Source organism: Corvus cornix, chromosome 4 (assembly GCF_000738735.6).
Source record: "Corvus cornix cornix isolate S_Up_H32 chromosome 4, ASM73873v5, whole genome shotgun sequence".
Taxonomy (NCBI): domain Eukaryota; kingdom Metazoa; phylum Chordata; class Aves; order Passeriformes; family Corvidae; genus Corvus; species Corvus cornix.
Genome location: NC_046334.1, coordinates 9,298,881 through 9,324,781, shown reverse-complemented (window position 1 = coordinate 9,324,781; position 25,901 = coordinate 9,298,881). Strand labels below are relative to the sequence as shown.

Genomic DNA, 25,901 nt, shown 5'->3' with positions numbered 1-25,901 from the left:
TATTCATAGCCTGTGGCATTAAAAGCTACTTATTGTGCAGCAAACAGGATGGTAACATATCTGAATCACCAAAAGAAAAAAAAAAAAAAAACCTGAAACTCAGTTTTCCCATACTATGCCCGTGAAGTGACCACCAAGCAATAGCCTTCTGCAAGTGTCTGATATACTGTGTTTTAGGAATGCTTTCTTTTCATTTTGCACAAGTGCCAGCAAGACCTTCAGTGACGAATTAGGTTTGTCATCTCTTTTCCTGCTTCATAAAGTCTTTGCTAAGTAAGCCTGTTCAGTTATTTAAGTGTGCTCAGACCTGGGTTCATGTTTGCCAAGACTCAATTTCTTGGTTATTTCTCAGTTAATTATTTAACTGTGGTTTAAGGAATGCAAAATTTAGGATTTTACTTTTATATGCTTCTATTTTTAATAGAAGAAGTAGGAATTTTCAAAACTTTTAAAGTATGAAGATGGCATCTAGGCTTTAGTAAACAGGACTTTTAATAAACTTCAAACTGATCCTAAGGAGCTGGGTAACATTCAGTTGATAAAATCATCCATTTGTTAGCAGGTTATTAAAGATGTCATTTTCTAGGGGGAAAGGGCTCTTAAGAGGCACTATTTTAATAAGTCCCCTTATTCCTTTTCAGACTCAGTTAATGATCTTCATTCATGTATGAGCATAAATGAAATGCACAGTGCAATGTCAGTATTGATTGGCAGACTTGGCGTGTGAAGCTATTACGGGCACACAGTGAATTTACCCTCCAGAAACTCACTGGCATCTTTGCAGCCATAAGCAGCTTGATGAGGGCTAATGTGAGAAGGGATGAGGTCCCAGCATCTGTCCTTGATATATATCTATTGATTTCAAAATGGGAACAACAATGTCAGTTTGTTGTAGTGTGCTCTGTGTAGTAGATAAGGTACCACATTCTCTAGGGGGAGATGCAAGTCTCTTCCTCAATTAGTCATTCATTTTCTATAGGTTTCTTACTTGGTTCTGGAAACAAATTTTGATAGTGAAGTGGTTAGGAATGTAAATTCAATAAACAAAATTTTAACTTCAAGCAGTAGCAACTTCAGAACATGTTGGAGACATGCTTAGAACTTAATACTCAAAGCAGAGATATAAATATGAAAAACTTTCTATGAAAAGATGCAGATGCTACAAAAATGAAAGCTGCATCTCAGTGTTTCATTTTTAATAAACATAAAATATGTTTATTTTGTTTCCCTAAGAAAAAAAAGTTGTTTTAGTTAAGTCCCTAGTTCTGAAATGAAAATAATTTATTTTTGTGTGTGTTTGAAGATTGCCTCTTGTTCTGAAAGTACTTTGCACCTGTTAGGCAGATGAAAAAATACAAAATTTAAGTAAAATATCCATTTTAATTTTTAAAAATTATTATTTTATAAAAAATTATTGTTTCCCTCACATTGCAAACTGAGAAAATATAACTCTGTAGAAATCCTTCTCAGGAAATCAAAAAAGTTAACTGGGCTTCTCCCACTTACCCCCCTTCACAGTTTTCTTTATAGTAAAAACAATTGCATTATAGTAATAAGATATACTGGTATCTGTAATGTCTCCATTGTAAAAAAGAAACAAAACCCGAGTTTTTATTTCAGAATAGATAAATTCCATTTGCATCATTATGCAGATATGCTGCACATACTCGAATTAGGATTTAACAAGGCCTTTCAAAGTTTAGCTGGTTTCTAAACAGTAATTCACCATCCCAGCATTCCAGATCAGTACAGATGTGGGGGTTTTTCCCATCATTACCTATGTCTTTATCCTGTTTTCCGTATCTGTCTGGCACAGAAAATATCAATATCTTTGACATAATAACTGCATTCTTCTATTTCATCATGAATTTCAGTAATTGTTTTGAAGGAGCAAAACGGATCTACTCTGTACTAGTTAAGAGTCCATAAAACAAATCCCAAAGCTACATTAGATTCAGCTCCCCTGTCTTTGTCTGAAGTTCATTCATTTCCCCTTCATGTTTAAGCTATGTCTTGGAGAGTGGGGAGGGAGAAAACCCAAAACACCACCTATATATGAAGATAATAAAACCCTTAATTACTAATCAGGGAGAAGATACTCTTGAAGGAGATGTAAGTGAAGAATAAATACTGCACAATAATAAATGCACTAAATAATAACATTGTATAAGTAATTTGAGGAGAAAAGTAAACCACTGCTAGATAGTTGATCAAGGAGATTAATGATTTCTGTATTTTTCCTAAATATAATGAAAGTAATGTTAACATTTATCCAAAACATTTTTTCTTTTAGTGCCAGTTTGAACTGAGTTCAGTACCTTATATGTTGTACAAAATACATGCCATTAACCTTTGTCACTTCCTAGAAAATCAAAATAATTTTTATTCTTCTCACAACCTCTGCCAAATAATAGTTCTGCCACGGAAGTTTGCATATTATAGTCTTGGCCCCATTTCAGATGATTGACCCTAAAGAACTTTGCTTGGAGTGTATAATTTACCTAAGAACTTTCTACCATAGTTATTATGAAAAACCATAAGATCAATACTCAGATGACTAATTTTTGCAGAATTTCAGAATATTGTAACGTTTAAAGAAGCAGGATCTCTAATGCTTTCTAAAAAATAAAAATTTGCTAATGATTTAGATCTTTTATTCTTACAGTAAAGTGGTATAAACTATTAGGAGATATTTTGACATACAATGTGAGAAAATTGTGAAGGAAAAGAACATACCCAAGAGGCAGCTCACTATTTGCTGAAAGTAACTAATGGGACAAATAAGACATTTCAGAGCATCTTATACTATTCTAGATACATCTCAGTTACCTGAATGTCATGTTAGTGCCAAAATAACATCTGTTCCTCACTCTTGTATAGTTCAATTTTGATTTGGGCTATACTACAAGCTGGAAGTTAAGAAAGTATACTAGTTTGAGAACAAACCAGTGAGAGGCACCAGGTCAGAATAATAATTCAATAGGAAAATTTTAAAAAAGCAGAAAACCCTGGTTCAAACTGACAGAGTCAGGATACAACCTGACACCCCATTAGTTGGGGTGGTGGTAGCAGTCCGATAAAATGGTGGCTGCAGTCCTCCTGAAGTGGTGGATGTGGTTCTGTTGAAGCAGTGATCCTGTAGAAAGGGGCTGCTCTTCCTCAGAAGGTGCAGTGGTGGCTATGTAGCTTCTGTCCTCTGGAAATCCAATGGAAAGCATGTCTGTGGTCTTCGGAATCTCAAATTATATCCAGGATGGAATGCTTGGTTCCTCCTTCTGGGTGGAGCATCTCACAATGAGATGATGAGTCCTGCAGCAAGGCATTGATGGGCTCATTAACAGGAGATAGTCCAGAGGGAGGAGGCAATGAAACACTGCCCCACCTCGTTTCGACAGCTCATGAGGATGGTAATAGAATACACTGCAACCCAGGACAGAAAGGCACCTAGTCCTGCCGTAACTGTGTTTGGAGGAGCTGTTTGGATTAGATTTTTACGCTACTCACGAAATCCACCTTGCCTCTTTCAGCTCTACCATCCCACACTGTGCATGTAATCTCAGTGGAGTAAAAGAGTATTAGGTGGTTGGGATGGCTCCTGTCATATCTCTCGGAGCAATTTGTGGTAGAGTAAGAGTTGTAGAGTACTCTGGGAGATCCTGCAGTTGCTTAATAATAATAAAGATAAGATGGCACAAATTATTTTCAGCTTTAATTATTGTTTCTGTTGGCAGTCTGGGAAATTAATATTAGTTCTTTCTATTTTGTGTTCTATCTACATATTGAAAGTTCTGCCTCTTTCTTCGTGATGCACTGGTAGCTTTTGACAGGGGAAGCTATTATAATCCTATTTACCACCAGATTTTCTGCCAGTTTTGCAAAATGAGGTTCAAATTCATACATGCTGAACTTCTTTAAGTACTCCCATAGCATATATTTAAATTCAGAGATAAACATTTCTTGTGAACCTTTGCAAAGGTTGATTCTGATTTCAGAATACATGTTATAATGCATGGAATTCATCCTCCGAGTCATTTCAGTTCTCCTCTATGAAGGCATAGATTTATTTTCAGAAGCTTTTATATGCTTTTTAAATATGCTTTTTAAATACCTTATTTTACTCCAAACACACCCCTCAAAAAACCTCACTTTCTAACATTTATGGGGAAATTGAACATACTGAACAAAATAAAGCTAGAGTGCTAGAAAACTGTACTTTTATTTTTTAACAGGAAAAAACCCCATGATTATCTCCATGGAAAGAAATATTATAATGTTCTTATGATCATTGTTTTTCATTACTTAACATCTGTCCACATCTTATCCTTTCACTTTCATCTTAATCCATTCATTTTATTCTTGTTACATTCTTTCTTATTAAGAAGATGAGAGATTGCAATGAGAGATTACTCACTGCTGTGTTGTCCATATCAGTAGAGTGACAAACATCATGCCTGTCTGAATGCTAAATAACTTATCAAACCTGTGCTCCTGGTAAATGACTGAATATATATTCAGTTTACACCTCACAATTTTTGTATCAGCTAAGGCAGAAGTCCCACAGATGACAGCTTCATTCACTATGTAACCCTAATTTATCCCTTGAGCACTGTCCATCCTACACAAAATGAAATTAAGTGATTAAAAAGTGTATCAAAATGCATAGAGGCAAGGGGGCACAGGGAATTAAAAATGCAAAGTCAGTGTTAATTCTTGCATTTCTTCATTTTTCAGTCCTTGACTGCAGATTAATGATGTTTTAACAGAATTTTTACTTGTAACTTTTTATGTTAGTTAAAAAGGAAATTGAAAGAATCTCAGACTGGCTGTTTGGGACGACAGCACAGAGGCCCATTCAGAGTTGTAAAGTCAACAACTCAGACCATTTCTATTCAGCTAATGGATTTATAAGCAGTGGAATTTGCAAATTGTTGCTTTTCATGAAAATCAGTCACAAAAGGAAGATATGGCAGGTATTTCCCTAAGGGTTTCTGCATATTATTTGCTGATAGGAAATTGCTGTCTAATAACTGTCTAATAACAGTAGTATATATTCCAGATTTTCTGTGTATTCACTCACCTCTTCCTTTTGTTCCAGCTCTGGGTAGTCTAAGCTCTGTGAGTCTTATGAACTCCTGAATTCCTGTTCTGCTCCCTAACATGTAAGATTATAAATTTTACCAGTATTAATTGTAAGGTTATTAATTTTAATATGAATTTCCTCTGTCCGCTAATATTTTAGTCTGACCATGACTATGCATGCCAGGTGTGCAGTCCGCCTCTGACATCAAAAGGCTCTGACAGGGGTAAGACCAGACTCAAAATTAATGGTATATGTGACAGTCAGTATATGAATATATAGACAAAGGTAGAAAGGTACTTCCCACTTTATTTACAAAAGTAGTATAGTAAAGCGGAATGTTATGAACGTCTATCAGTATGGAATATGTAATAAATAGTGTTGCAGACTGTGGTGGGATGGCTGAGACTTCAGAGGAGTTTATAATCCAGGAAAAACACACCTACATGCACGGCTGTGGCACTGTTGGGAGCATCAGTATAGGACAAGTCAGAGAGATTTGGGCATAAGGTGGAATATTTTTTAATATTTTCAAAAAAATTCTATAATTCTTACATTCTTCATAATGCTTGCTAAACCTACATGTATTAAAAAGAGAAAAAGTTTATATTTTATGCCTTTCTACGTGCATTTGAATTATTTTCCCACTTTTTAATTCTGCTTTTGAAGCACGTTATCTGACCCGGCTGTCCAGTAGAATTATAGTTTAAATGAAAGCCCTGGTAATTTTTCATGGATCCCTGCAGGCTTTCAGCTAGAACTGAATGTGCTCATTGCACGGTGCAATTGCTGTGTAGTCCATCAGCACAGTGACATTGGAAGCTGGTTTTAAGTTCTTTTTTAAACAAATTGTTACCTTGATTTAGAATCTATTGAATAAATGTTTGTAATCAATATCAGAATTTTCTCTGAAAATAGTCTGTTACTTACTCAGGAGCATAATAAATGTCTGCATGAATAGGCAATAGCCTGAAACTCCTAAAGGAAGAGACATGGCTTGACAGGATAACATTAAAAGAAAATTGAATCTAATTGCAATAATTAGGATGTCAACAAAATATTTTTAGATCTAGCCCTTCACTGAAGTAGTCTAAAATGTTGGAGGGAGGAAAGACAACATTTTTTGTTAAAATAATTATTGTTTTCCTGACCTATGTCTTGCTTTGTAGATTTTGAAGTATGTAATAGCCCTCAGGGAGTCAGTGCTATTGAAAAGTGTGAGTCTGAGGCCTCTAGAGATCTTGAAAGGAGTGAAAGACAGATGCCTCTTTGTACATTTGACTGTAATGCTGTTTAAAAGAAAATGCAATGTTTAAATGATCCCTGGTTGTCTTTTTGACATATTCTGATTGTAGTCAGCTCTGCAGGGAGATTTAGCTGTCTCTCCTGTCACATGGAAGACTGAGAACTGCATAGAAGTTAACAGAAGCCACAGATGAAATTTGCTTATACAATTACATGGTAAGTTCTGTTCAAAATAAAATATTGCATTCCATTTTCACTTTTAAAATCAAATTTCCATTCTGTTCCCGTCATGCCAGGCTGTGCTGATAACCACCCCGCTGGAGGCTGTTATCAATGGGAGCAGGTAAAAAACATTGACCCCAGAAATGGTCAAAAGCTTGGGACACTAAATATGCGAAAGTAAATATAATTCAAGAAGGATATTTAAAATGTGAAAAGTTGTAGGGGCTAAACTTGGGGTTAAACTTCAGATTTCCAGTAGGTGTATGTGAGGAAGTTTTCATAACAGTGAGAATTATTCTGTACTGTTTCTTGCCCTAGCGAAGATCCAGTACAATCGCCTCCTTGCACAGAAGTACAAAGACAGCACAAAATTTTTATTTTTGCAGGCTGTAGTGGTGATCCCACACTTCCAAAGTGTTGTAATAACAAAAGTATCATCTACATTTTCTTTTTGTATGTTGCATATTAGCTGAGTGTTAATTGGCTGAAGAATTTTCAAGATTTCTGCTGTTCAGTTGTGAACAAAATGGACAAAAGATGATGCTTGATGTTATTTTTATATGTCTATTTTAAGACTGAATTTGAATGAATGGGACACCCATCTCAGAAAGCCCCTAAGCTACTCACCATTGTGGTCTGTATAGGTCCATATGGGAAAGTAGCACTAAAACCTCACTCTGATCTTGTGTTCTTATTCCAAGCAGCTTCTGCTAGTTGGGTGTGTACATACTAATTTTTATTTGCTTCTCAAGGTCACAGAAGAGGTGTACATAGAACAATATGTACTTACTTATATGGTTAAAAAAATGGAAATCTAATAATATAGTTAAAAGTGTTTCTATCTTTCCTCTTTTAAAGGAATGTTTCTTTACAATTTTCTACATCATTATTTATTGATGACAATATTGAGTTAATATTCCTAACAGTATTGTAGATAGGTATTTTTCGATCTTAAATATGCTTAAGTCACCAATATAATTTAGAAGTTTATGTATTTTAGCTCAAGTTTTATATAGAATTTCTTTCCTTCAGAGATTAAATTTTACACAGTGGCCATGATGACAGCATTGTCTGCAAGGGCAGAGAGAAAACACTTTTCTCATGAGGAAAGCAATGAGTTATACAAACAGCTAAGGGCAGGATGGAAGAAAGACCGTTAGTAAACTCACAAAGAAATTTGGGCTATGTGTCTCACCCTTCAGAAGAATTGCATCAGTCACCATGCACATCCCTGTTACCTAATAATTCATGATTGATTAACTCCATATAGCCTACCATCTTCAATGTTTGACTCAACGTTTTGTGGTTTTTTACAGGAGAAATTTGAGGCACAGGAAAAAAGTGCCTTTCAAAGTGATTTCTGTTAGCCAAGATTGTCAGCCAATAATTTTTTTAATGCAAAGAGGTTGAGCTGACTGTAAGGTGGAATTTTTCTGCATTAATTATAAGGCAGGTTAAATAGTGTCTGTTTTAGAATGGGTACAGCCTTTAGCTTATTGGAAAGCAGAGAGGTTCCAATTCTGCCTGTAAATGAAGGGAACTAGTGTTTGCCAATTAAATCAAGCAGCTGTTTCACAGACAGTATTGCTAATAGCTACCAACTAAACTCCAAGCTGTTACTCTGGATTGTTTAATGAACTGCTTTTAATACATAGTAAATGCTAACCTCTGTATCTCAATTTATTGAGCAAGAAGGGAGGGATATTTAAAGACACATCTCTCTTCAAAATTCTATAGCATTGTAGGAACTCTCTCTGCTAATGAAGCACAGGCATTTGAGACTCTTTTTTACACTATTTATAAGAATCCTGGAGAGAATAGTGCTACCTAAATTGTTTGTGACAGTGCATGACAAAATTGCCATGTTCTGATGCTATACAGTGACTGTAATTTTTTCTCTTGAGATATTTTAGGCAAACTTGCTGCTTGTATTCTTCACTGTAAACTGCACAATACTGATGATAAAATCAAAATGTATCTTGCATTGGGCACACCAATGTATGCAGCAGTCTTGTGTGACAAATGAATAAAGGAATTGAAAACAATGCATGGATTTCAGCTATAAACAGGAATTCTATTGTGAATATTTTTTTCATGCAAGGCATAGTCTCTGGTATTTGTTCTCATCAGAAGGCCTTCTCTACATCTCTCAGCTCTACTCTGAGCATAAGCATAAGGAAACAAGGCATCAAAGCTATCTAACACTAAAACTAACTGGTTCAGAGAGAAATTGTGAGCTGGTAAAACTGCATGTAGGGAGAGCATCCTTAGTCCATTCCTTATTAATGCATGTTAAAAAGGTCTAAATATCTTGATTGACCCCACCTGCTTTCTACAAACACTGTTGTATCAACCTAAGCAATTATTCTTGCTTGCTATATTTCTATGGCAAAATTTTGCTTTAACCATACAGAATCTAGAAGTAAATGGCATTTTTTTCTTTCTCAATTTAAAATCTCAAACAATTAAACAACGGTGAGAAAAATTAAAAGCTTTCAGTTTTTTCGTGTTATCTATGTCTTGGACATTCATTAAATGCCGCAAAAATGAAAATATAAATATCTCTTAGAAGGTGCCTCATTTTCTGTCCTCATTTCCAGCTTATATATGTCACTAAAAGGAGAGAAAACAAACAAACAAAAAAAGATACAAGAAAAGAAGAATTAAGGAAATTTTCAAAGACCTGTTGCAATCAGCAATCTCTGTGTTTTTTTCTGTTACTATTTTATAAGTAAAACAGACCAGAAAAATTACATTTATAAGCCAGGGGGTGGTGGTAGTGGGGAAATAGCCACAAACCAAATACACAAAAACCAGAGATGGAAACTTCTGACTTTACAGATGGCTGTTTTTCTTAATTATATGGATAATAGTTTAGTAATACCTAATTGGTCATGCTTGACAAGTAATAGCAGTTTTTCTAAGACAAACAAATGTTCACATTTTTCATACTTAATCAGGGAGTTTATGTGCAAAAATGACCAAATGTATCATCTATTCTAAGACTCCTATGTTATTTTGTAATAAACCACCATCTGTACTTTGATTTTACAGAATCTGTGTGTGATGACCACAGAATCTAATTATATGGCAGATGGGTTTGGGGAAGAAACTAGATTTTTTTTTTTTTTTAATTTAAATAAACTACAAATGCTCACTTCATTAATTAGAAATGTCCCCAAAGCAAGTTTATTTTGATTTTATCTGACAGGTAGTGCCTTGAACACCCAATAACTGCCCTAGTCTTTCTTTTCTGTGTCATCCAAACTCATAGACATTTCTTGATGAGTGCATTCAGCTTGTGATAGTGTGTATTTCTTTCTGTGCTGTGTATTTATATATTGGTTGATTATTTTCTGAGTTATTTAACTTTTAGTGCATAGGTTTGTGCATTATGGTTAAGAGATTAGTTTATTCATATTCTGAGAGCTTGGAAATGTATAGATTTTATTTTCTAGTTACTTGTCACAACTATGTGGATTTTGTTCTAGTGCGTAAATATGCCTGAAATAACTATTCTTTACTAACTTTTTTTGGTGTGCAGTTCTTTCACATCAATAGTATTTCTGGATTTTGTGTGTGACTAACATTACTTAGATATTAAAAAAAATAATAATAATTAAAGAATTTAAAATATTTAATAATCAATTTAATAATTATAAAAATTGCAAACAAATAAATAATTTTAATATTCTTACATAAAATATTTTGGCAACATGCTACCAGATGGGGCTGTGCCAGGAGGGAGGGCTGCAGCACAGGGGTTTGTGACACAGCCGTGTCCTGTCTGCCCAAAGGTCAAATGTGGTCCTTCTCCCTTCCTCCTTAGAAGGGCTTCAGCCATGTCTCCAAGACAGACTGGGCAGGCACCACATAATACTCTGATTCTACCCAAGTGCAAGTTAAGAGCATTTAGGTAGGAAAGTAGTGAGGGATACTTAATGCAGTTCAATATCAGATCCTTACCCTATGTTCCACTAACTTCTCCATTTAGAAAAGGTCTTGGCTATCTCAAAGAAAATAATCTGAAAGACAACCTCTTCTCTTGCCCCACCTTCAGATCATGCCTTCATCAATTCCATGAAAAATGGAGTATTATCAGTGAAACTGGGAGGACATGCAGCTCACAGCTATTCTGAAAAAACATACAGTGACCTGAAAGCCACTTACATTCTCTCTCTACCCATTTTTTCTAGCTGTGGTGGGTTCCAGGCACCCACCAAAGCCACTCTCTCACTCCCTCTGAAACTAGATAGAGGAGAGAAAATATAAGACAGGGCTCAGGCAAGGACCAAGAGATATCATAAACTGGCTACTGTCATGGGCAAAAGAGGCTCAGCTTGGGGAAATTAATAGAATTTATTACCAATCAAAATCCAAACAGGATAATGAGAAGTAAAATAAATCTTAAAAAAAACTTTATCCCAACCCCTTCCTACTTCCCAGCTCTACCTCCTCTCTCCATCATGGGGTCCCTCCCAGAGGAGAGTGTTCTCCATGAGCTTCTCCAGCATGAGTCTATCCCATGGGCTACAGTTTTTCACAAACTGCTCCAACTTGGCTCCCTTTCCATGGGGTGCAGTCCTTCAGGCACATCCTGCTCCAGCGTGGGTCACAAGTCCTTCTAGGAAACCTTCTCTAATGTGGGCTCCTCTCTCCAGGGGTCTGCAGGTCACTGCCAGAAACTTTTTCCAGTGTGGGTTTCCCATGGGTCCACAGCCTTCTCTCAGGCATCCACCTGCTCCTGTGGGGGTCTCCTCCACAGACTGAGGAGCTCTGTGGATCTCCATGGACTGCGAGGGCACAGCTGCTTCACCACGGGCTGCACCACAGGCTGCGGGGAAATCTCTGCTCCAGCACTTGGAGCACTTCCTCCCCCTCCTTCTCTGCAGACCTTGGTGCCTGAGAGTTATTTATCTCACATGTTCTCACCCCGGTCTTCTCTTGTCTCAATTACAGCTGCGCGATAACTTTTTTCTTCCCCTTCTTAAATATGTTATCACAGAGGCATTACCACAATTTCTGACTGGCCCAGCCTTGACCAGTAGTGGGTCCATCTTGGAGATGCCAGGGATTGGCTCTGTCAGACATGGAGGAAGCTTCCAGCAGCTTCTCAATGAAGTCACCCCTGTAGCCCCACTGCTACCAAAGCCTGGCCACACGAACCCAATACATTAACCTTTTTTCCTGACCACTCTGCCATTTAAGAGTTGTCCTGTCTAAGTTGTGCTCCTTAGGTTGCTTTGACCATGCTACACTCCAGAGCAATTTTACCATCTACTCTTCCTGCTTTCAGGAAGAGTAGATAATTAACTGGGATAGTGTTAACAAGATTCCATGTGATTAAAATTTGTGGTGAGCGGAGAGTCCCAAATGGGCATAGTCTTGGCCTGAATGGTCATGAGAATGTAATTTTTCTCTCCTGTCATGAGCTAATTTAAGCTGATTCAGATAATGTGAAAAGGCAAGATCACAGTGGAAAAATATTTAACCATATTATGATTTGGGGCAACTTCCAGTTCAGCTGAGTTTAGACAAGCAGTACAGGCTACTGTAAGATGCAAGAGCATCTGCTTCCGCATCTCATGTTTTTACATATTTTCTATTTTAGTCATTGTGGATATGAAGAAAAGATGAACACTGTCACTGGAAATATTCACAAAATACTTAAGATGATAGATGGAGATTTTTCATTCTGTTTTTCATTCATTGGCTGTAGTTTTTATTTTTTTAATCTTTTCCCCCTTCTTCCTTTGGTTGGTTACTAGTTTGCTGTTAGAATTGGGTTGGGTTAGTTGGATATTCACTATGATATTTCATTACTTTTGCTTCCAATCTCAGCTTGGATAAGGGAGTATAAATATGTGCAAAATGGAAATTGGCTGAAAAAAAAATAAGTGTCTTGATTTGCTTGTTTTCTTGAAAGTTTTTAGACTTCAGTTTGGATTTGTTTCAAGTTATGGACTAGGATTTGTGTTTATTTTTATTGCATGAAAATTTATATATTTCTTGTTGATGTATGAATAAAAATAAAATGTGGAATGGGATATTATTAGAAAATATGCAACAATATAAACACACCATATATAAAATTAAACATATAGACAAAATTTAAAGCAAATATTTTATTCCTTATACTGGGCAAAAATCTTCTAGAATTTTAATATATATGTGCATTGAACTTTCATAATGTGAAATTCAGTATTTCCCAAATTAAGAAGAAAAGTAGTAAATAAATATTAGCATAATAGGAAAGTAAAAGTAAAGCAGAAAGGAAAAAATCTGATACAGGTTATATGCCATATGCATATCATAGGCTGGTTCATATCTTGTCTGAAACTCATTAAGATAATTTGTCTTTTCTTCACACTTAAGTTGGATTTCAAATTTACAACCGTCATTTTCAAGTGTTCATTGTATTTCATTAGTAACTTGAAAGAGGTTTAAACTATTTAATCTTATCATTTTGAATCTTTGTGCATAGGCACACTCTTCTCAAGTGGATTAAAACCATTGAACATCACTTAGATAGTTATCAAAACTTGAATCACAGAGGAAAATGCCAGAGGAGAAAGCAAAAGCACTGTTGTGCTAACATACATTAGAAAAGCTTGAACATTAACAACTTGATAAAGATTGAGCAGATAACTTGAATTGTTGGATAGTGTGAGATTTAATAAGTAAAGGAAATCAGTGTGATTAATATCTATCATGGTTTGGAGAGGTGAATTCTGTTTAACACATTTAGGTTAGAATTTTCTGATGATCTTGTGTTGACACAAATGTTGATGGTGAATTCTTTAAACCATTTGAGATTTGTGGTACTCTTCCATGAGATTTTGATCAAAAAATTATCACCATAGAATATTAATAGACGTACCTTAAGTGCATTTTCCATAGGGATTATAACAGGAAATCTTATTCGAAGAATGTGTTTCCAGTTAGATCCTTCAACAGTCTATTCTTAGCCCCAGTATATACATCTTCCACACTGATTTTAAAAAAATATATAAAATTAATTACAGGTAATGTATATTCATCTATGAATAAAAATAAGTATGTACCAGATGAACTATATTCTTTGGTAATATAGATGCAATTAAACAATATGATCAAAACCCAAGTATCTTAAAAAATTACAAGCAGCCATTTTTGTGTGATAGGGACAGTTACAGAAAATAAGTGAGTTAGGACATTACGTATTTATGTATATATGTGTATGTGAGTAATCATTATATATATAATGAAATAAGATGTAGCTAGCTCTGATGATCTTTAGGAGTACAAACAGGGGCTTCTCAGGTGGAAAACAACAGATAAAGATATTTTATTGTACATTACAGATATGACAATTACTAAACGGTTCATGAATGTCCAACATCCACAGTCTTGAAATGAGATTGCAAAATTAAAAAGAGAATTATAGGAAAAACCTTTAAGACCTGGAGAGAAAAAGAAAAAAGCCTTAGTGCCTGTGTGCCTGTGTTTAGATCTGTTTATTATTGCAAAGGGTTATGTTTAGCCTTGATCAGCAAATACAAAAAATATTGACATCCTTATGGGTGGAAACTTCTTGAAGAGGTTTCTGACAGTCAGGGATTTGAGGGCAGGGTAATGAAAGACTTAACATGGTCTATGGATGATCCACTTTTTGGGAGATGACACTAGCTAAATTAAAACTAGAAATCAACAATTATTTATCCACAGTGAGAAAGACTAATCTGGAATAAACCAGAAATTCATTGAAACATTTTGAACCCTTCAAGACCTAGCTTATTTCTAAAGTATAGTCTCAAGGTCAAATAGAATTTGTCAGATACATAGAAAAAGTTGTGTGATGCACCTCAGTGATGTTAAGATTTTCAGGTCCTGATTGATGTTCATTCTGAGTTGGTAAAATAAAAACACCACAAAACCCCATCATGCAATTTTGTGAAAACATTGTATTAGAAGGAAGCACAGATATACTCATAACGTAAACAAGATATAATAGGCTTCTGTTTTTCTCATGAGCTTTGAAAAAAAATGAAAGAAGTACCTAAGAAGCACAAAGTGAAAGTACAACTGCAGTTCAGAATCAAAATTGTACTGAGCACAAAAAACCCCCCAAACCCCTAAGTCTGGAAAGGAAGTAGTCTTAATGAAAAACACTCTAGGTTAGTAGCAAATTATATTTTGCAATGAGCAAGTATTTATGGACTTGAAATGCATTTTTGTTTCCTTGAAGGGGACTCTTAATTTCCAGCTTGTTGTTTGAAAAAGCTATTTATACAAAAGATCTTTGGTTCTTACTTATCCTGGTATTTTGATTTGACAGAAATAAATAGGAGCTAAAGATTTTTAAATGAAATATTTCCTGAGACAGGTAATATAAAAAATGCATTAATATACTCTTTCATTCTTGCCATCGCTGCTTGATCCTGGCAATCTTAGAGAATAAAGGATGAGATCCTTCTTGGAGCCCCTCAGAGGTGCAGTAAAAAGTCCCACAGCATAGAGAGGTGGCGCAAGCCGAGGCTGCCAATTGTACAGCAGCAGACCAGAGCCCACACACCTGTTTCTGAGACACTCATGAAGTGATTTGAGCAGACAAGAAATGAAGCAGGGTTAAGTCTCCCTGATTTCATCAGTAGCATTCAACTAATTCAACACAATTTTCTTTCTTAAAAATAAATTTAAAAATATTTTTCTACAGAAAAGATACTGTACTTGCATTACCTGTACACTGAAACTGGGCAAAGTCCACACAAATTGCAGGTGAGATTTTCCTTATGGAGCTTCTTTGTTCCTCGGTTGTTGACTGTTCAAGTGCTGCTCACTAAAAGAACTCTGTGTCTGTACTCCACTGTATTTAAGCAGTCTTTTGACAGTTTTTCATCATTTCATGAAAGAAAAGAGCAGCAGTCGCTGCCTTTCCTTTGATCTATTCATACTGGCCTCACTGTTACTCCTATTGCTATTCATATTGCTATTCACTTCATGTTTTATTTTGAAATATTTTAATTTATCCACAGAATCAGAAGCTTCACAGATGGCAATGACCCCCAAACCAGATCAGTGGTCAGAGCAACACAGAAGATCTACAAAAAGACCTCTCTGATCCAAATCTCCTTGAGCTCCATTACAAAGCTAACAGCCCCTGCCTTCAGCAGTCGAGGATTCTCAGCAATGTTTCATCATGCTTTGTGCTGAATAAGGAACTTCTTTGAGGATCCCAACACTAAACTTCCTTCAATGGGTCATTCCTTGTGCTCTCACACTAGAGGATATAAAATTCAGTCAGTACTGATTACATGGTTGCACCATGGATCTCATGCACAGTAGCAGCTGCTTCACATATTTGTCTGTGAAAAAAGTTAGTGATATGAAAGCTTGCAGGTTACCTCTGTTTTTAGGGTTGCCATATTCTGTTTCTGATTTTCCCTACTCTGACATAAATTATTCTAGATTAAGATGTCTTTACGTTTCATATGTATCTTAAATATCAACTTCTCCTGCTGATAGTGTTAATTTTATACTCCCAACTGTTTTTTTCATGCTGAGAGATTTTCCTGTGCTTCTTAAACCCTCCACACAGTGTACCATGAGATCATGCCTAAAAGTGTCTCCCGTTTTTTGAATGTTGTAATCATACAAATTAAGAGATGCCATTATTTCTGGCAAAATTTTTATTTCTTTAGAGAGTAAATAATAAAAAGATTAGGCATCCCTGGCAGATTTTTAATGCCTCATTGTCTTCGAAGTTTCCCTGAGTTCCCTGGAGCAGTGATAGATCACTCAGGTGGATCTCTTCCCACTAATGGAAGCATTACAGGCCACTGTCACTGATACAGCCATTTTTCTGTGGCTGTTCAGTGTCAACAAACACGACTGACAAGAACTTGGGAAGAAAAGGTTTCTTAGCTTGAGTATTTTTTAGAGTGGGATTCTGTTGCCTAGGCATAAATGAGCAGTGAGTGACATGGTAGGAACTCTGGGGTGTCCAAGACATCCATGTCAGTCTGGCCAAAGTGTCACGGGGCTGACAAGAAACCTGCATCCTTAACCAGGATACATAGAGTCCAAGCAGAATGCACTCTATGATACCAAAATCAACCATGAATATTTTCTGGGTTCATATAAAATATATAGGTTGGTATAAAAATTTTTATTCTATTCTCGGGGGTTTTTTCCTACAGTTTTTCCATTTCTATAAGGTCTCTATTACTCTGTGCACAAAATTGAAGTCTTAAGTTTAACAAAAAATCAAAACACCAAAGCCAACAAATTCTGGGCTTCTCCTACCCCTATATAGGATGTTCAAGATTCCAGAAATTTCAGAATCAAAGAAAATATATCATGAAAGGTATTTTCCTTTGTAAACCACAGAAATACGTGCTATCACAGGTCTGAATTTTTAACTATTATGAACTACTAGATTTTTAAAAGTCAACCAATGGCTACCAAGAGTTTATTATTTCCAAAAAAACTGAATATAATTTCTTTGTACAGGATTCCCATTAATATGCTCAGGTCTTACTTCTATGAGCACTGTTATCTTGTAAAAACCTAGCAGGTGATACTATAAAAGCTGCTCACAGATGATTATAACAAACTTTTTTATCCTGTTCTATTTTTTTTAAACCAATATTTTAAAGAGAACTTGTCTTGTACCAAAAGTTTCCCTTCTGCAAATTTTCAAATCTTGTTAAAAATTAAGTTCTGAATTCTCCTAATCAGAAAGTATGTACTATCCTATATATTTTTTACGTAATATAAAGAAAAATTAATGAACCAGACATAATCTGAAATATCATCAATTGTTTTGATGATATTTTCATACATCATTTTGTACTTTCATATATCACTTTGCACTTTCCAATATTATTTGTACCTTCAAACATATATTGTGCATTTTTGCAGGCGAAGGTTCAGGGTCATTCTGAAATTCTGCTCTTCTGTTCTGCATAGCACAGAATTTATGTAGTGAATAGTTCCCTCTTGCTAACTACAGTAATTTATTTTCAACATTTCTGTCATGTAAAGCCTGGTTCAAACTTATTTGTAAGAGAGAAACTGAATGTTAGAAATATATTTTGATGTAGTATATCGGCATAAGATGGGAGCTGAATGTGTGCCTGGATTTTAAATCTCTGAATGCCTACTTAATAAGGTAATTTGGACAAGGTTTGTTTCTCACTAATGGCTTGTGCCAGCCTAGCACAATGTGTCCTGGTTGTTGGCTTGGTTGTGAAGGTGCTGCTGCAATACAAATGTGTGATAATAAAAGATACTCATCCCGCTGAACTTAACCTGTAACATCCCATTTCTCCAGCAACAAGGCCAAGCTCTTCTGCACTAAATCAATTCTTTTTCTCATTTGAACCTTCTTAAAATTCCACATGCGGGTTTCCAGCTAAGTCATTACAAGGACATATCCCAGTTTTAGTCATTTGAAGCAGCACAAGGAAATAAGTGGAAGATTGATACTTGCACTGATGTATTTTTATTTACTGATCTTCTGTTTAGTGCACTTAATTTATGTCAGATAAATCACTTGAAGTCTTTTCAAAGATCAAGTGGGTAAAATGTCATAGCATTAAGCATAAGTATCCATTTCTTTCCTAAAGGTCTTCTTGTCCCTAGGTACATGCATGTAGAAGGCTCTTGGGGAAGAGCACATATATTATTACAGACTCTTGTTGTTTGATTTTTATAATATTCCAATCTTGTTTTTGTCTGGATTAAATTTACAGAAGTGAAGATTAGCTCTTTTATTTAAAAGAAAGATTGCTGAGATTAACAGTTGAAAAAGAAGCATCTGTATCTATGCAGTTGAAAATGTAGTTGTTATTTTTTCCAATCAGCAAGATTGAAGTCACCAGGTGGTGCTATTACATAGTATTGCAATACCTCCTTCTGTAATTTGTTTAATTTTTTTTTTAGAAAATGTTGAATAATCCCTTTGCCTAACAGTTGAGAGATGCTAAAGGGCACATTGACCTGTGACTTTTATCTTGGGAGTAGAAGGACCTTGTGGGAGGTGGGAATAGGTGGCTAAGGTTGTTTTCCTCTAAAACACTATAGTTTGCATTCTGGCTGTGGTAGACTTTGTTCCTGGTCTGAAATAATACATAACTTATATGACCTGCAATGTATTTTATGGCCCCTTGAACCGTAAGGAAAACAAAATAAAACTTCGAAGGGCATCCAAAATTATGTCAGGAAGAGAAAACAGACGTCAGGAGGGATAACTATGCTACTGTTTGTATGGAGAATATTATCATGACTTTGAGGGGATGTTACTTCTTTAAGAAAAAGTCTTCATGATTAGTTTCCATCTCCATTGGATTAAATTGGAGACAATAAACATTAGAGTAACTATTAATTGAGGTGACATTGATTTAGATTTTTATCAGCAGAACCAGTGGAAATCCTATAAATGTAAGTTGAAAAAAATAAAAAGGGAGAAAGGTAAATAGTCATTATCTGCCAGTACGTGTGGTGGCATAATAGTGATAAAGAAAAATACCTAAATGGAAAGGTAGCCATCTGGAGTTTAAGAGAATAATGATTCAATCTGCTTCCAAAGATTCAGCAATTTTAACATAAAAAGTCTTGTTAGAGACTAAGATGAGACTCTTTTATCACCCTGTACATGGAACGTGGATGGTGTTGCTTATCTCACCTCATTAGCATTTTAAGTAATTGGAAAGACAACTGTGTAAAGAGAATCTGATGAGGAGAGTAGGGGAAAAGCTTTCCTGGTAGCTATTGATATTTATTTATATAGTTCATACAGGTATGTGCATTTATTTTTTCCAGGATAGGCTTCATTTTTGAAATGACTCCTGATGCTGATTTTCTTCCTTTGGTGGGGTTTAACTACTGCATGATGTCTCTATAAATTGAATGCAATCACTTTTAAGAATATCAAGAATTAGTGGTGTAGCTGCATGATGATCAATATGAATAATGTCCCCCTTTTCTGCCAGTTTTTAAGTAATTTCTCTAATGGTGGTGACTTTGGCAGGACTGAGAAAAATAGCTTACTTATACAAAGTCTTTTATTTTATATCTAAACCATATCTGAAATACCATTCAGTTAAGCTTTAGAAATAGACATTTATTTCTGCTTGAAATATAATTTCAAAATGTCTCAAAATAATTCTAGGTCTGTAACAAATGTGTACATCAGAAAGAAAAGGAACAGATACATTTTCTACTTTCCAGAATGGTGTTTTTGTTCTCTTTTACTAACAAGTTATGATAAAGCTCCATAGTTAATGCAATTTAGGACACGGCTGTCTTGGATGGACTGGGATATGGGTCCAAATTAAAGCTGTTCTTGAGAGAAATCACTTTTCTTTTTAATTTGTCTGACCTAATAAACAACTTCTCATATGAATAATAGTAAATAGAATTGGTTACTGCTATCTTTAACAGTTTAATATTGTCTTTCATGTATACAGTGTTGAAGAAGAAAATAATTCATGGATTGTATTTCTGTGTTACGCTAGATTACTCACTAAAATATACTTTTAATAGTTCATATCATTTTCATTAGCCTCTTGATACTCTATTCATCTCCATTAGAATAATATCATACAATCAAACCAGTAGAAAAACACAGACTATTTTAGAGGCAGAAATCAGTAGGAGGCCATGTAAGAAAAAACCCAGATTTTAATAAGATTAAATCTTCAGCTTTTTTCTTTTTTCTCTTCTCCAATTTCCTCTGCCTGAGCATTTCTTGCTATTAATTGCATTTCTATACTGTCTTCCATTCTGCTCTACTTCATTAATATGAGGAACTTCAAAACAGGCTCATGGGTGCAATGCTAAAAGCTTCATAGAAGATATGAGAAGCAGCACAGTAACATTGTTGAGTAACATTTATCTAACACTGAAATTTACTGTGTTGTTAGTGTGCTGCTATCATTAGACCTTTCCTATTTCCATCCCTGCATTTACATCACAAAAACTGAATAAGTTCTCTAGATCCTAGAGAATATTTCTGTTTTAATGATTAAGTCATTAGTTTATTTATAAAACTAACACATCACTAGTTTTCAAAATGCCATCTTTATTTTGAACTTTATGCCTGAGTTATATGGTGCAACACTTTGTTCTGAACCTTGATGATGTGTGACTCCGAAATCATATTCTACAAGGATTTTAATAAGGAGGAGGTTGGCAAAGTGAGACTGTATCACAAAAAAAGGAATGCTTGCTGAATAGGAGAACAGTTCTATTTATACACATACTGTTTGAACACAGAAAATGTGTACGATTACATACCTCCTTTGCTGATTTATTTCTTTATTTTAATCTCTAGATAAATACAAACTTCAAGATGCCGAAAATATGTTTTTTCAGCCTAAGAACATTTGGGAGACTTGTTCTTCTGGGAAGAAGAAAATAAGATTAAATATAAGAATAGTCTTTTATAGAATAACTCGTGGGTTACTTGAAATTTCTCCCTACCCTAAGAGAACAAAGAGGACTTGAGCTGACTTTTGTGCTTAAGGCACATCTAGAAGATATCTCTTCTAGAGACACCTAGAAGAAAGGAGGTGTCCCTTGAAAGAGGGATTTTGAAAGTCTGTTTTTTCTCTCTTGATATGCAAGATTTCCTCCTGAAGTGAGTGGAAGTTTTAAGTGTGTACAGAATGGAAAAGCAATAGCAAGGTTAAAAGAAGATCCAGCTGTAAACCACGAAAATTTGGGAAGCAGTGAGGGCAGTAAGACCCCAGGCTAATGCCATGGAAATTAAAATATATTTATGTGTAACCCCTACAGGAAGCAATAGAAGTTTACATGTGGTGAAGTTTATTTTCTCTAGTATATTAACTCTGTTCTCATTGCTAAAGAATTCCTGCTTTTTACTGAATGGCAAAACAGACTGTGTTTTGTTGTTGAAAAAACCCACCTCAGTATTTTTAAAATTATTTTTAGAACAAATTATCCTCCACCTCTCTCACCAATTTGTAATGCAAATTTTTCCAGTCAGTTTATAATTTTAGGAATCTAATCCTGAAAAGGATATCCAAATTTAAATAACTAAATAAGATGAATACCATCCATGATTATTTTCTACCTCTAAAGAATTTACTTTCCCTAATTATAGCTACAGCTACTATTAAGAGACATTTTCAGGAAATCAGAAATAGGCTAGTAGGACATGCAGAGTGTCTAGATGAAGAAGGAAGATAATTAATTCAGATTAATACTATTAGTAAAATCTCTAAATATACCAAGATGTTTACTTTTCCATTTAGAGGACGGATACAGAAAGTAAGTGGTTTTCCACATATCACCCAGAGTAGTTTTAATCCACATTCCCTGGACTAAATTTGGTCTCCTATAATTTCCATTCTTTCCTCTAATTTGTGATGTCCCAAATCAATCTCCCAGTTCCTGAACCTTCTCCTTGCAACTGAATCTTGCTTCTGGAATGAGCTCAGTGTTTTGCCAGCCCACTTTCCTGAGACCTCTCACCTGCTGTAGTTCACATTTACAAAATGAAAGTCTCAGACACCAGCGAACCCAAAATTCTCAAAATTTATCTTTCCTGATCAGTGTTTTGTCGCTCCTTTCTTAAATACTGCAGAGATGAGCAGGTCTCTTTTGTAAGAGGAATGGGATGGGGGAAAAGTATTTTAACCATGTTTTCTTAACATATAAATGGCAACTAGAGTGCATATGCACATCTGCATTTAGCAACACATTTTAATATAATCTAACATGTTAATAATTTCATTAAAATCTGAAAATGTTCTAATAGAATCTTAACTTCTAAGGCCTCTGAATGACATCTCTACAGCTGTAATTTTATGTGTGTCTTTAATCTTCTAAACAGCTTTAAAATGAGCACTTCACTGATTATAAACTACAACACATTTATGCATTTTTTTGAATTAAATAACGTGGTGTGGGGTTTTTTTGTAGTAGGAACAAGACATTTTCTGAAAGAATAAAATAACTTTTTAACTTTATAATCTCAGATTATACAATAAAGTAGGATTTCTTCTAGCAATGAGAGACACCAGCTCGGTGTACATTTATTTGTATTGATGATTATTTATCAAGGCTAGACTTTTCTGAGAATACCAAGACATTGGGCTATCAGCTATGAAGTTAATCTCTGTTGAGATAATAAAACCATTTAATTAGCCATATTAATACAGTTAGAAGCATATTCAATAACTGTTTTATATTACTAGAAAAAGAAAAGGTACTACTTGCTTATTGAATCACAATTCTGTTCAGTATTAATTTCAGTTATGTGGGAAAAAGAAGATCTTTAAAAAAACAGAAAAGAAATGAAAAGTTCCCCATAGATTTAGCCTGAACTACTAAATAAAAAGAATTAGGCAATAGATACAATCTAAGAAAGTTAATTGATAATGGCTCACATTTATCAGCAGATAAAGCACAATTGATTTCATAAACAGTAGAATCATATTACTAAGATATGATGTATACTATAACATTTCTGAGCTAGAGAAAAATAACTAAATAATAAGTATTAAACTAAAAGAAAACCATAAAAAAGGGAGCTCTTAAGAGTAGTTACAATAACAAAACAGATGACAGACAACAATATCCATGTTAGCAAAGACCAATCAATTTATGTTCTTGAGTCTACTTTCAAGGACATCACATCAAGAGCATCTCACAGAACAAAAAACAATCTCCTGATAGTAGTCCTTTCCCTGGAGGGAACTGATATCTAAACCAGCAGAAGTATTTGTGAAAAACAAAAGAATTTACCATACAAACCAAAATTGGGCAAGGAGAAAAAATCAGAGTGATGACTTTAGATAATTAGTGAAATACTGTTGTCCTAAATCTAGAAGGAGTTTTATGGGCTGCTTCATCAGGCTTACCCAGCTAATTAGGAATTTAGGATCCAGTCTGAAATATCTGTAGAAAAATTGTTTAGGGGTCAGACACTCCAGTAATTGTATGCATAATATATTAAATAACTAATAAATAATAATAATAATAATAGTAATTTAAAATAATTAAATTAAATTATCTTTTTGTTTGAAATTTTTTACTAGAATAAATATCCAGTTGTTGTTTTGTCTTTCTTTCAAGCATATTTGAAATATGAAGATCTTCTTTGAAATGTGAAGATCTTCAGAGAAATAAAGCCATTCTCTTTTTTTCATCAAGTAGGGGTGGTCTGTGTACTGAAGCACACAAGCTGTTTTCATGTTCTCTCAAGTAAATCATAATGTGATGGGTGAAACAGCAGGTCTTCATAATTGCCATAGTGAAAATAATTTGTCATCTGAACACAACTCCATTTAGGGAGCTCAAACTACTTACTGCATTTTTATCTCATCAGAAGAAAAACCTGAGGAGATATATGGATGTCTCTGCTACATTCAGGTTTGCCTGGATGTAGTCTCGCTTCTGACCATTTCCTTTGACTTTTATGTATATTGATGAATTAGTAGGTCACATTTTTCAGAATTATTGAGTAGCCTTAAAAACAAGTTTCAGCTGACTTCTATGACTTGAAAGAGGAACTAGGTTTTATCTCCTTCAGACCTACTTTAACTCTGACTTTCATGGAAAACAAGATTTTTGGGGTATCATTTCACTGTAGAAACAAGATGAATTAATCAGGATATAATGTGGATGTAGTTTTCTGAAGAGACCTTATAGCACTCTTCAGTGCTTTCAGGGGCTACAAGAGTGCTGGAGAAGGACTTTTTACAGGGGCATGTAGTGACAGGGCAAGGGGAATGGCTTTGAAATGACAGAGGGCAGGTTTACATTAGATATAAGGAAGAAATTCTTTACTGTGAGGGTAGTGAGGCCCTGGCACAGGTTTCCCAGAGAAGTTGTGGATGCCCCATCCCTGGGAGCATTCAAGACCAGGCTGGATGGGGCTCTGAGCAGCCTGATCTAGTGGAAGGTGTCCCTGCTCATGGCAGAGGAGATGGAATGAGATGGTCTTTAAGGTCCCTTACAAAATCCAAGCCATTCTATGATTCTGTAGACATGCTAGAGCTTAAAAAGGAAATGGAGAAGAAAGGACTGTCTTTCTGTCTTAAAGAATTTCAGCATTCATCTGGACTCACGAGATTGAGATATCTTCTCTTGAATTACCATAAAGTAATGAGTAGGGCCATCTAATCAGTTTACAAATCTAGATCCAAACACTCTTCTCCAAACAAATGGTGAGGAGGAGTTTGAGAATGGGGACAGATTGCAGAAAAAGCTTTCCACTAAGGCATTCAAAAGTTATACCTAGCCTCAAGTTTCAATTTATTACTTTAATGTTCTAACTGGGACTATTCAGTTTTGGTTTCAAGAAGACTGCCATCTGGCTTACTCAGAACATAGGCAGGATGTGCTCATGTCTGCATGTCAGCCTCTACATACCTGGACATCTTGAGATTGTCATCCTATGTCATTTTTGGCAAGTGCAGCTTTTCAGCACCATTAGTGAGCTTGCTGAATGAGTACTGCAGGAGCACGCCCAGGATCAGTGGTATGGCAGTAATCCTTTGCAGAGACCAGCTCCTGGAGCCAAGAACATGGAGCTATCTTGTTTAAATCTTTATTTTGAATCTCTAAGCAAGATTTATCTAGTGCAGGACACTATACCTGCATCCTGACTCTGTGTGAACTTTACAGCATATATTTGATTTCAGCACGTAGTGTGAAGGTATACACTGGAAGAACTGACTTCCATTTTATAGTTCCTAAGGGATGTGAAACATTAATGCTCTCCAAAGCTTCAAGAGGCTTTGAAGTGCTCAATAACTTCTGTATTGTGCTGTTAATATTAACTCCACAGGGATGGATTAGTCATTCAGAACCAGTTAAGATTTTGTGTACTATGTGTTTGTTTCCTTTTAGGAAATATTTACTTCTACTTTTCATATATCATCATATATAAATACATAAGAAAAAAAAGACAGATATAACTTTCAGATCCTGTGGTCATAGACATATTATTTGAAAGATTAGAAAGTATTTACTGTCTGTTAATTCTCATTTATATTGGCTGGGTTTTCAGGATAATTTGCATTCTATATTGCAAATACTCCATTAGGAATTACTTTGATGATAAAATTTAAAATAGGATCAGCAAACTCAAAAATGCATACTGATAAAAATTGGGTTTAATTTAATTAGAACTGTATAAGCTAAAAATATCTATATTGATATGTGCTTACATTGAGATATGCTATTGAGTTATGGGTCACTGTCTTTTAACTTGTTTCAGTCATTTAGCTCTCTTAAAGTCCCACTAAGATAGAAATACTGAGAAAGCAGATTGCTTATAATTAAAGCAGAAATCAAGAAAGAGAATACATGTATCTTTTAAATTTAATGTGTTATCTAGTTT

General features: G+C 35.1%; 1 long non-coding RNA gene across 1 annotated transcript in view; it reads left to right on the top strand.

The window, feature by feature from the left end:
* LOC109146194 overlaps positions 1-23,478 on the top strand; it is a 28,936-nt gene extending 5,458 nt beyond the window's left edge. Inside the window, exons 3-5 of the long non-coding RNA XR_002048084.3 lie at positions 5,096-5,159; positions 6,433-6,538; positions 15,559-23,478. This is a non-coding gene — a long non-coding RNA (uncharacterized LOC109146194). The remainder of the gene's footprint in view (positions 1-5,095; positions 5,160-6,432; positions 6,539-15,558) is intronic.
* Positions 23,479-25,901: the final 2,423 nt, after the last annotated feature.